We start from the raw sequence: 12,417 nt of genomic DNA on the forward strand, positions 1-12,417 counted from the left end.
ATATGTACATGTATATGTATATGTGAGTATATATACATATATATATATATGTACACCACATTTTCTTTATCCACCTGTTGGTTGATGGGCATTTAGGCTGGTTCCATATTTTTAAAATTGCTAATAGTGCTGTTGTAAACATGTATGTGCATGGGTCTTTTTCATATAAAACTTCTTTTCTTCTGGGAAGATACACAGTGGTGGGATGGCTGGATCAAATGGTACTTCTACTTTTAGTTCTTATGGGAATCTTCATATGGTTTTTCATAGTATTTGTACTAGTTTGCATTCCCACAGCAGCATAAAACTGTCCCCTTTTTTCCACATCCATGCCAACATTGTATTACTTTCGGATTTTTAAATTATGGCCATTCTTGCAGGAGTATAGTGGTATTGCATTGTGCTTATGATTTGCATTTTACTGATAATTAGTGAAGTTGAATGTTTTTTCATATGTGTTGGCCAATTATATATCTTCTTTTAAGAATTGTCTATTTATTACCTTAGCCTACTTTTTGAAGGGTTTTGTTTTTCTCTTGTGGATTTGTTTTAGTTCTTTGTAGATTCTGGACATTTGTCCTTTCAGATGCATAGTTCATGAATATTTTCGATTACTCTGTGAGTTGTCTGTTTACAAAACTGATTATTTCTTTTGCTGGCAGAAGCTTTTTAGTTTAATTAAATAGCAACTGTTTAACTTTGTTTTAGTTGCATTTGCTTTTGGATTTTTGGTAATGATGTTTTTGCCTAACCCAATGTCTAGAAGAGTTTTTGAAATGTTACCTTCTAGAATTTTTTATTGTTTCAGGTTTAGATTTCATTATGTGATCCATCCTGAGTTGATTTTTATCAGGTGAGAGATGAAGATGCAGTTTCATTCTTCTACATGTGGACTGCCAATTATTTCGCCTCATTTGTTGAATAGGGTGTCATTTCCCCACTTTATGGTTTTGTTTGCTTTGTCAAAGATCAGTTGGTGTACGTATTTGGCTTTATTTCTGAATTCTCTATTCTGTTCCATTGATCTACATGCCTGCTTTTATACCGATACCATGTTGTTTTGGTAACTTTGAATATGCCTTTTAATATGTTGGGTAATGTAGAGAGGAGGTACCAGCTGGGCTTCCTGGGTCAAGTATGGACTCAGAAAGCTGTGAAACTCACTCATTTACTGCATGAGGACTTACTTCGATCCTGGATGAATAATATTGAAGATAAATGCTTAAAATATTCCTAACACCAGGATTTGTGTATGTGTTTTCTTCCCCATGAAAGCTATAAACAATGAAAATTTTGCTGTAATTTTCCTTATGTCCTCTCTCCCTCTCTCCCTTCCCCATTCCCCAAAACTACAGTGAAAGAAATGTTAACTGCCTGTTTTTCTGTAACCAGTGGGCCTTATCTATACTCCTAAGTCCAGTTCCTTGTAAACATCCTTTTAAAAGTCCTGTAAGATCCTGTCTCCTTTGCCATGCAGCTGCAAGGTCATAAAGTAGATAAAACCTAAGTTTCAATTCTGGTTTTCCTCAAGATCTAAGACATGTTACAAAGAGTTAATTGTCTTTGTTTCTCGCTCTGGTAACATCTACCTGCTGCACATATTTCCCACCTTAAAGAGTTTAAAAGGCAATCATATAATCCAACTCTGGTTACCGTTTTGGGACCCCTTCCACATTCTGGAAGCTTTGTACTCTTGCTCTGCTCAATAAAACCTACTGCTCATTCTCAGTCTGGGTCTCTATCACTTGCCGTGGTCAGCCGCCACACCAGTTTTTGGTGTGGCTAGGCAAGAACCTTAGGCGTTACAATGTGATGCCCCCAGATTTGTTCTTTTTTCTTAGTCTTGCTTTGGCTCTGCAAAGCTGAGAATCAAATAACAATGCATCCATTTTCACAATAGCTGCAAAAAAAAAATACTTAGGAATATACCTAACCAAGAATATGAAAGGTCTCTGCAAAGAAAAATACAAAACATTGCTGAGAAAAGTCATAGATGACATAAACAAATGGAAATACAGCCCATGCTCATGGATGGTAGAATCAATTTTGTGAAAATGAGCAGCATATTGCCAAAAGAAATCTATAAATCCAATTCAATTCTCATTAAAATATCATCATCATTCTTAACAGAATGAGAAAAAACAATCCTAAGTTTCATATGGGTTTTATGATCATTTTTGACCTTTAATAATGATTTTAAGTCCTTAATTTTAGGTTGTGATAATATAGAAATTGCACTCTAAAGGGACTTAGTGAATTTTCAATCTTGCTCAACATACATGTACATATACATATCCATTTCTTTTAAAACAAGACATAGCATCAATTAACTAGCTAATGGATATGTTGTGAAATTCAATGTGTATTTTGAAGACAGCTTGAAATAATTATTATTATTCTACATAACTATACTTTAAATAATCATATCTTTTTTATTTTCCACAAAGCCTTTTGATTCATCTCTCCTATAAATATAATACAAACTTATAAATTTTTGGCATGTTAAAAAATATATACAAAGCATAAAAGTTTATAAATTTTGTGGAAAATAGCTAAATCAGGTCATAAATCTCTTTTAATATACACATCAGGGAAGCACTTTATGATCAAACTAGTCCAGATTGACAGAAATCTACTTGTCTTTGTCACTAAAATGTCTTATCATTGACCAATTCTCACAAAAAAATATTCTCCAAGGTAAGGTGTGATTAAAAACAAATATATATGTATATTTATAGTTTTATACACATAGGTAAATCATGTAATATATAGACACATGCACACTAAAACATTGATGAGATAGAGAAATTATAGAAAATTTCATACAAATCATCCAGGAATTAATACAGATATAAAGAAGAACAGAACTTATATAGTGTCAAAGATTAATAATGTTGTCTTATCATGCTTATAAACCTGAATTAATTCACATAAAACCTATCCTATAACACACAAAACAAAAGACTGGTATCCATTGTTCAGTGAGAACTACAAATCACCAACCAAAACAGACAATCTAACAAAAAATTGATGAAAATATGAAGAAGCAATTCAAAGTAAAAATGGCCAATAAGATATAAAAGACTAAAAATCTACTGATGCTCAGAAAAATAGAATTAATGCCAACAAATTAATGCCATAGAGAAGATTTGCATCCCATAAAAACCTGACAAATCTATTTTTGAGGGAGTATAATTTGAAATAACACTCTTAAATAAAATGTAAATATGCCATTTGAAACTGAAGTTTTACATGCAGAAATCTGTCATGCAGAAAATCCTTGCCTATAAGCACATGAATGAACCAAATTTCTCCAGCACTTAAATGGCTTTCGGTCAATGAACACATGTCCCTCCAACAAATGTTTGAATGTAGCCATTGCAGAGAACAGGCTGATTATCATGTTACTAAACAGAAAAAGTAGTTTCCAGCAAAACAAATAAGTATTTTTTGTAATGAAATAAAATATATGTAAGCTAGTACAAAGAAGAATCTCAAAAAATACATGTAATTCCAAGGATGAGAATTTAAATTTTTATTCTATACAATTCTGCAATGTTTAACTTTACACAACATTTTCATTTATTAATTATGAGATTTAAAATTTAATTTGTGGAATAAACACATCAAATCAAGACAGGAAGTTCCAAAATGTAACATCATATTATTAATTCGCTAGTGTCATTCGAAAACTTGATAATGTTTCTCATATATCAGCTATTTCATCCACTTGTAGCTTGTTTTTAGGACATTTGTTCTATTTTTAAAAATATGTATGAATAAATATGGCACAGTGTTTAAAAATTGCAATAATTATAAATATCTAAATTCATGTAATTTTAATATTTTTTAACTATTTTTAATATTTTATGAATCATACAATAGTTTAATAACTTCTGCCTTCTTAGAAAGATTTTATTTGTTGTTATTTTGAGACATGACTATAAATCCATTGACAATTTTCCTATCAAGTAATATCCCCTCTCTTTGAAGTTTGGCAAACTTTGTAGCTGTCTCAACACAAAGAATGTAATGGAAATAATGCAGCTAAACATTCAAAGCTCTGGTGGAAACACAGCATGTTCTCTCTCTGTTTCTCTTTCTCTCTTTCTGTTTCTTCTTTTCTTGTCTTTTTTTCTCTCACTATTACTCAACAACTCAATCTGTAGTCCCCATAACAAATGACAATTTTGTAGAGAGACATAAATATATGCCTAAGAAATCCTGGTAGCCCACTAGCACTCTGAGCTTTTCAACACGAATCACTAAGTATGTTAAGTGAATGATCTTCAGATAATTATAGACCCAGGCACCATAGAAAAGTAAGCTACCTAAGAAACTCTGTGGAAGGAACCCACAACTGAGCCCACCTAACACAGAGACTCTGAGAGGTGACAATAAAATGATTACAGTTGTTTTAGGGCCCTACATTTGGAAACTCTTTGTTATGCAGTAATACATACCTGGAATAACAATTCTACATATTTTAAATTATGCATTTATAATAAAATTACAATTAATATATATCTACATGAGTGGGAAACCGTGATACTACACTTTGAAAATATCTGCAACCAGAGTAAGAGAGTCAACATAACATGGTGGTTAAGAGCTCGCACTCTGGATCCAGATGACCTTGATTCAAGTCTTAGAAACCACTATATAATGACGTGGGGTTCAACAAGTTACAGAGACTTCATTTGCCTCAGCTCCCTCACCAATGAAATGGCAATGGTTGTCATCGCATTATCAATATCATTGGGTTGCTGAAAGAATGAAGTCATTAATACTGCAAAGCACTAACAATTGTGTGTACAGCAAAATAAAATCTGCAATACTCTGATTAGACAAATAAAAAATTCCACAATAATAATTTTAGTGTTCATACAATTGCATAATATATTATAGTTTCAAAACATGCTATGTTTCTAATGTAAATGATAAAAATGACAGCATTTACTATTTCAAGCATATGGGAATTAAATTTGTAGCATAAACCAAGGGCTGGCAAACTATGGTCTCTTGGTCAAATCCGGTCAGCCACGTGTTTATTTAAAGAATAATTGATATAGGAATTTTACACCACAAAATTATACAATTAAACCATTTAATGTGCATTATTCATTGGCTTTTAACACATTTGCCAGTACCACTACTATCTAGATCCAAAGTAATTGTTTCACTTCAAAAGGGAGCTTTATACCCATTAGACAGTCATGTCACATTCTCCTATCCTCCATGCCTTGCAACCTGGCATTATGCGTTGGCATCATTCTATAGCCTATTGGGTAATACTTTTTAAAAAATGCAAATAGGTATATAACTTCAACAAAGTGTTTTATTTTTTCTTACTTCTAACATGTCCTATTTGTTTCTAAATAGCAATTCTATGATGTATAAAATTAAAATTTATTTCTAATTTCTCTATTAAATATATTCAGAGGTGTTGTGATTTATATTGTTATGAGTTCTTTCCAATTTTATATTGAAGTCTCTTTCTTGAGAATGGCCATAAACCAAGATCCTGGAAAGCTCTGATGGAGGTGGGGAAGTGAGCTTCAGATGTATGAGTCAGGTAAAATATATTGAAATGAGGAAGGAAGAACAAAATGCATAAAATAGAAGAAATTTATTACTCATAGTTCCCAAGTGACGTTAGGGATGATGATAAGAAACTGACAGAAAGTCCAGAGGTGGCAGAGAGCTCAACCAGCTGTCTGGAAGTGGAAGGGGGAACCCCTGTGGGAGGGCTTTTATGAAGGACCATGGATATTATTTCCTAGGCTTCTCTGCAGGAGTAGAAGAATGGCTGGATTAAGGGAATACACATGAAGGGAAAAATTATTGTATGACTCTGGTATTGATCATTAGGTTATATCATGGTCATCACCTCTGTGATATGTTGCATTTCTGGGTCATTAGGATGAGAGACAGTAGACTCTATCTCAAACAACTACTCGAGGAAGGGAAGTTTTAACAAAGCCAAAAGTGACAAGCTATGACTAGGTCTTAAACAACTCATGTTAAGCCTAAAAACGAATGCTGAGGCAGAACAAACTTATGACACGAAGGTAGACAGACATTTTAGAAGAAAACATGTCCTAGCCAATTCGAGATTGGTAGCATAAAATGAATCAGCTCCAAAATGTAACAAGAATAAATAGTGAAAATTGTTTTTAGAGACAACTATTTAATCATATTAATCATATTAAGAGAAGGTGACTGCAATGGCATGCACCTATATTCCCAGCTACTCAGGAGGCTGAGGAAGGAGGATTACTTGAGCCCAGGAGTTCAAGGCCAGCCTGGGAAACTTTGTGAAACCACATCTCCTCACCATTTTCCAGTTTAGGAAAAAAAATAGTGCAGCTCACAGCCAGCACTCATCTAATTTTACATAAATACACTCTTTGAGGCTGAAACAAATCTGACTCATTTTCAGTGTGAACATATATTGTAAAAACTTTTCTTGGAGTTATTTCTAAACAGAGCTAACATCAGAATCATCTGAATCATCTATTTTAGAAAAACTGAATTTGTCAATTAATCTTCAGCCAACAACTGCTCGAGAACAATGTTAACATCCTGCTATATTTTCCAGGATTTGACATTTTCAACAATCGAATAGTGTCTATATTTTGTAAATGGAAATAGCACTACTACAATAGAATGCTAAATATCGAATGATTTTTTTTGTTTCCAAAGTTGGTATGCTAAATCAATGAAAAAAATAATAACAAAAACTAGATATTTTGTGACAAAATTATCTCGAGGTAAATGCTGCATCTGCAAGTACTGCCAGCGAGTATTCTCTGGGCAAAAAGAGAAAAGGTTTAAAAAATAAAATTAATTAACAAATTTAACAATATACTGGGAATTGCCCTCAAAACATGCAGCAAATAAATAAACATTTATTAAGGAACACACTAAGGGTTGTTTAAAACAACAAGAGCTTGTGGCGTTAAACAATGACTTGTTTGCTAGCCTACCCTCCCTCAGTATGACAGAAATTTTACTGCAAGCTGGTGGAGACAAGACCATTGGACTCACCCTCTGTGAAACTACTACAAGAGGGCTATATTACCTTTTTGGGAGGGAATACGTTTCCTAAATTTTTCACACACAGACACCTCACTCATGTGCTACAGAGGCTAAATTTCTGGCAAGAGAGGTGAAAAAAGTTTCACTTCTTCCATTTAGCCATTGTCAAAACACAGAAGTTTACTCAGGCACAGTGTACTAAGAACCCTGAGTACCAAATAGTCATTACCACAGTTCTTTTATAGGATGGAGGTTCCATGAGAGAAGAAGCAAATTAAGACTATAGGCTAGCACCTTACTCTTAGTGGCACAAACAGAAGTGTGCTCCTGCCCGTGCCCCTAGCTCTGGAGCAAAGGTTGATGATACCTTTTTCCCAAGGAAAGAGGCAGACCATTAAACAAAGAGTTCTAAAGCTTTCATGAGAGTAATTCACTTTATATGAAAGAATGTGAAGGAAATTCAAGCCTAAGCGTGTTGTCAAAATATGAAGCATTTTTTGGTAACAGTTAAAGAAGGTGGTAATTTCATGAGTGATGCAAATGAGACCATAAGAATGCTAATTAATCAGAAAAAAAGACAAAGATAGAAAAAGAACAGTGTTTCCTGTGTTTATATCACCCTGAAATGCCTCAGAATCTATCACTGAAAAAGTGCCTAAATGCTATTGGATCAGACTATGAAGTAATTTATGTCCTAAGGCAACACCAAAAGAAAAAGATCAATCATCTAGTAATTTGTGAAGATTAAGAGGCAGACTGAGCATGTAAAACAAACAAACAAAAAAACAGAAAAGAGGCAAAGAGTGTTCCTATTAAAACCACTGTTATTCTAGGGTTTGTGAAAATGACCAAGGGTGCACTTTCTGAGTAGAAACACCAAGGAAATAACACTGCAAGGTAAAGAGACTTCATTAAAATAATCTGTCTCCTCACCAAACAAATGAACAATTAGAATTAAAAGAAGATGGGGGTATAATTTCCAGAGTAACTATAATATATTATCTAAAATATTGAGGATTTAACAAATTTTAACAGGTGTATAAAGAAATAGGAAAATGGGACTGCTATATGGGGAAAATAAGCAATAAAATATGCCTGTGAAAGGAATGAGTTGGGTTGGATGCAGGTGCTCACAGCTGTAATTCCAGTACTTGGGGAGGTCGAGTTGGGAGGATGGCCTGAAGTCAGGAGTTCAAGACCAGCCTGGCCAACACGGTGAAATCTTGTCTACTAAAAATACAAAATTATCCAGGCCTGGTGGTGCATGCCTATAATCCCAGCTACTTGGCAGGCTGGGACAGGAGAATTGCTTGAACCCGGGAGGTGGAGATTGCAGTGAGTCAAGATCATGCCACAGCACTCCAGCCTCGGCACCAGAGTGAGACTGTAAAAAAAAAAAAAAAAAAAAAGGATGAGGGATGAGTTGTAGATTTATTAGGCAAAACTTTAAATTACACATTATAAATATACTCAAAGACCTAAAGGAAATCACATATAAAGCTGAAAATTAAGGTATAATGACAATGTCACATTCAATCAAGAATATATAGAAATAAATAGAAGTTATATATTTTCAAAGAACCAAGTGAACATACTGAAATGAAAATATAATAACAGAAATAGACAATGCACAAACAGGATTCTGCTTCATGTTTGAGGAAGAAAAATAAGAGCCAAAAAATGCTCAAGAGAGATCAATAGAGATTATATAATCCAAAGAACAGAGAAACAAAGAATGAAGAGAAATAAACAGAGCCTTATAGACTTTTGGGACACACTTAAGCACAGCAACATATGCAAAGTAGGAGTACCACATGAAGAAGAGAAAGATTTGCTGGAAAATATTCAAAAATAATGCCCCAAAACATCCCATAAACTATCTTAAAAACACTAATTTACACATTTCAGAGGTTTTATAAATCCTTAGTTTAGGGTAAACACAAAAAGACCCAAACAGAGATGCAATAATAATAGGTTGAAAACTAAAGGTAGAAAATCATAAGACACAAAAACAAAAACAAGTAACCACGTATAAGGGAACTCAGATAACATTAATAGCTGACTACTCATCAGAAACAATGCTGCCCCTAAGGCAGTGGTATGTCATATTCAAAGTACTGAAAGAAAAAACTGCCAATCAAAATTTCTTTATACTACAAAATCATCTTTAAAAAATAATGGTGAAATAAAGACATTTCTAAACAAACAAAAACAGAAAGTTATTGCTAACTAATCTGTCTCACAATAAATTCTAAAGAAAGTTTTCCAGACTAAAAATAAATAAACACAGAAAGCAGTGCAAATTCACATAATAAAAAAGCACACCTGAATAAATACTATGTTATTTTAACAGATAATATAAATTCATATTTATTCAACTTTCTTAACAAATTTAAGAAGCAAGTGTGTAAAGTATATATACATATTTGTAATGCTGAACATTTAACTTATACATATGTAATATATTTGTCAATAATAGCAGTAAGGAGGTATGTGGATGCAAAACTATTGCAGTAAGGAATGACACCAAGAGGAGAGGGAGATAGGGAAGGATAGAGGGCAGGGGAGGAGGAATGTGGGTTAGTGAAGGTGCCGCCACAGGGACTTGCTGCCATTAACCCTGTTGCCTCCAGCACAGCCTCAGCGTCTCAGAGCTGGTGTAGCTAGGGCAAGTCCAGGCATTGAGAATACATGAGGGTGGCCCTTCTGAACCATACTCCTGAGGAAAATCAAACACTAATGCTCTGAGATATCTAAGGTAAGGTACTCAACTCTGTGGGGTATTACATAAATCCTAAAAGAATGAAATAAACTGATAATGTCTCAGGAACCTGCCCCACCTCTACCTAGAGATAAGTCTTCTTGTCCAATAGTAGAAAACTAATATTATACACAGATCAAAATAGTAAAATGTTCAACACATAGACCATTAATAAGTTCAGTTTTTGTCAAGAGGAAATGGGTGAGGTGTTAAAAAGTTCCACATTTTCACCTGGCCCAAATGACAAAGTGAAATGGGGCCTGAGGGTAAACCTAAAGGGATTAGGTAACGAAAGTAAAGACTACTTGGTCCTTAAATTTGCTTTTAGTCAGATGCCCCAAAAGTGAAGTGTGAGCAAAATTCAAATTTTCCCTTCTGAATGCTAAAAGGGAAGAAACAAAAGCAATGGAAAGCCAAAGAACATATCAATTTGTGCAAGGGAAGGACTGGGATTTTTAAAAATTCATTAGAAGAGACCTTTTGCTTGACAAAGCTAATAGTCTTTTACCAGATGACAAGCTTACATTATTTTATGAGATGAGTGTGATCCAAGATTCAGTAAACAAATCAGGACATACTAATACAAATACTTTGAAGGTGGCTGAGGGTCGACTAGGAGAAGATTGAGGTAATCTCTGGGAAAACACAAGATTTATAGACTGCAGTTTTTAGTGAGAGGACAAGAATTTAAAGCTCATAAATCTGCTTGTACCTCAATCCCTAGTTTTTAATGCCATGTTTGAACATGAAATGGAAGAAAGCATAAAGAATTGAGTGGAAATAAATGATTTAGACCCTGATGTTTTAAAGAAATGGTGAGATTCCTTAACACAGTGAAAGGATTAAACCTTGACAAAATGGCTGACAACTTGTTGGCAGCTGCAGACAAACATGCACTGGGAACAGCTGAAGGTCTTGTGTGAGGAAGCTTTGTGTAGTAATCCCTCAGTAGAAAATGTTGCTGATACCTTTGTCCTTGAAGATTTGCACGTTGCAAAACAGTTGAAAGCACAAGCCACAGAAATTATTAATAGGTACATTGTACTTCAACAACTTGGGTGTAAGGATTAGAAAAACTGAAACAACAACCAAGCAACCAATGTAATGGAAACATCAAGGTGGAAGTCCATGATTCAGTCTCACCCTTACTTAGCAGCAGAAGCCTTCTGAGCACTAGCATCTGCACAGTGTCCACAGTTTGGCATTCCACACAAACGGCTAAAACAGTCCTAAATCTTCCATGAACAGTTGAAAAATGGAATTGACTTTTAGTCATTCAAGTCCAGAAGGATTCTAAAAATAAACCATAAACCATAAGGAAGAGTTGTTTCTGTTATTTGGTCCACAGAACAGAAGCTTAAAAAGCATATTGCTTGCATTTCAGATGGATAATTAATGGTTTATTCTTCAGCTTTAAGTTAGACTGATTAATTCCCTTCAAGGCCTTAAATTATTTTCAATGACTTCACTTGTATGTAAAACGCTTTAATTTTTTTATTGTGACTTATCATTTTGACCAATGCTATGCAGGATTATATAAACTAGCTTTATAATGTAGTACTATTGATAACTGAAGATATTAAGTTTCAAAATCATTTTTTATTTTGAAAGAGAAAAGTGAATTTTACAGGATTTGTCCTATGCTGTCTCAAGGTTTAAGATTAAATTCTCTTTAAAAGCACTTGTATTGGAGTTTACCAGTAATGTCTTCAATCTATGTTCTATATATATGAGAGAACATATTTACCTTCAAAGTAAGTTACGGTAATACACTGCTTCAATTCTAATTTATTTTTCATTTCAGGGGGCAAATGAACCATGAGTTGGCCCAGATTTTTAGTGAAATTTGTAATGTTTGTCTTGTATGTTAACTGTCCACCAAACTGTGGGTTTATCAAAGTTTACAATGATTGAGGACTGAATGATGTTAAGATATCATGAAGAAAGCATGTATTGTGTGGAAGTAATTTTTTTAATTTATAGTGACTTACATTTATATATACATGATAAGAGTAAGGACGACCAAATGTAAATTTAATGAGTGGACCAATTAACAATGATATATATATATACACTTTGACTTTTACTGCGTAACTTTTGTATGCTGAATGGTACGTATTTATTTTTGCTTTTGAGAGAATTAATAAGGTAGAATAATTTTGTCTTAATATTTGAAAGAAATTTTTAGAAGGAGGCAACTGGGATATTTGTGATAATAGATAAGAAAGATTTTCTTGATTGTATTAAATGGTTTTGGATTGCAGATATTCATTATTGAATTTACTCCTGTTTTTTCATACTTTGGAAAATCCATCTAATAATAAATGAATCTTGGATAGTCTACTTTCCTTCAAAAACTGAACTGAAGGCCGAGGCGGGTGGATCACCTGAGGTCAGGAGTTTGAGACCAGTCTTGCCAACATGGAGAAACCCAGTCTCTTCTAAAAATACAAAAAATTACTCAGGCATGGTGGTGGATGCCTGTAATCCCAGCTATGTGGGAGGCTGAGGCAAGAAACTAGCTTGAACCTGGGAGGCAGAGGGCAGAGGTTGCAGTGAGCCCAGTCTGCACCATTGGACCCCAGTCTGGGCAACAAGAGTGAAATTTCATCTAA

At 34.1% G+C, this 12,417-nt stretch overlaps 1 protein-coding gene and 1 pseudogene across 1 annotated transcript in view; one reads left to right on the forward strand and one right to left on the reverse strand.

Annotated features, from left to right (window-relative positions):
• LOC100442747 (UDP-glucuronosyltransferase 2B4-like) overlaps nucleotides 1-12,417 on the reverse strand; it is a 243,770-nt gene that overhangs the window by 169,902 nt on the left and 61,451 nt on the right. The window lies entirely within an intron of this gene.
• On the forward strand, nucleotides 9,860-11,035 carry LOC100444212 (speckle-type POZ protein-like; annotated as a pseudogene).

This window comes from Pongo abelii, chromosome 3 (assembly GCF_028885655.2).
Source record: "Pongo abelii isolate AG06213 chromosome 3, NHGRI_mPonAbe1-v2.0_pri, whole genome shotgun sequence".
NCBI classification, from domain to species: Eukaryota; Metazoa; Chordata; class Mammalia; order Primates; family Hominidae; genus Pongo; species Pongo abelii.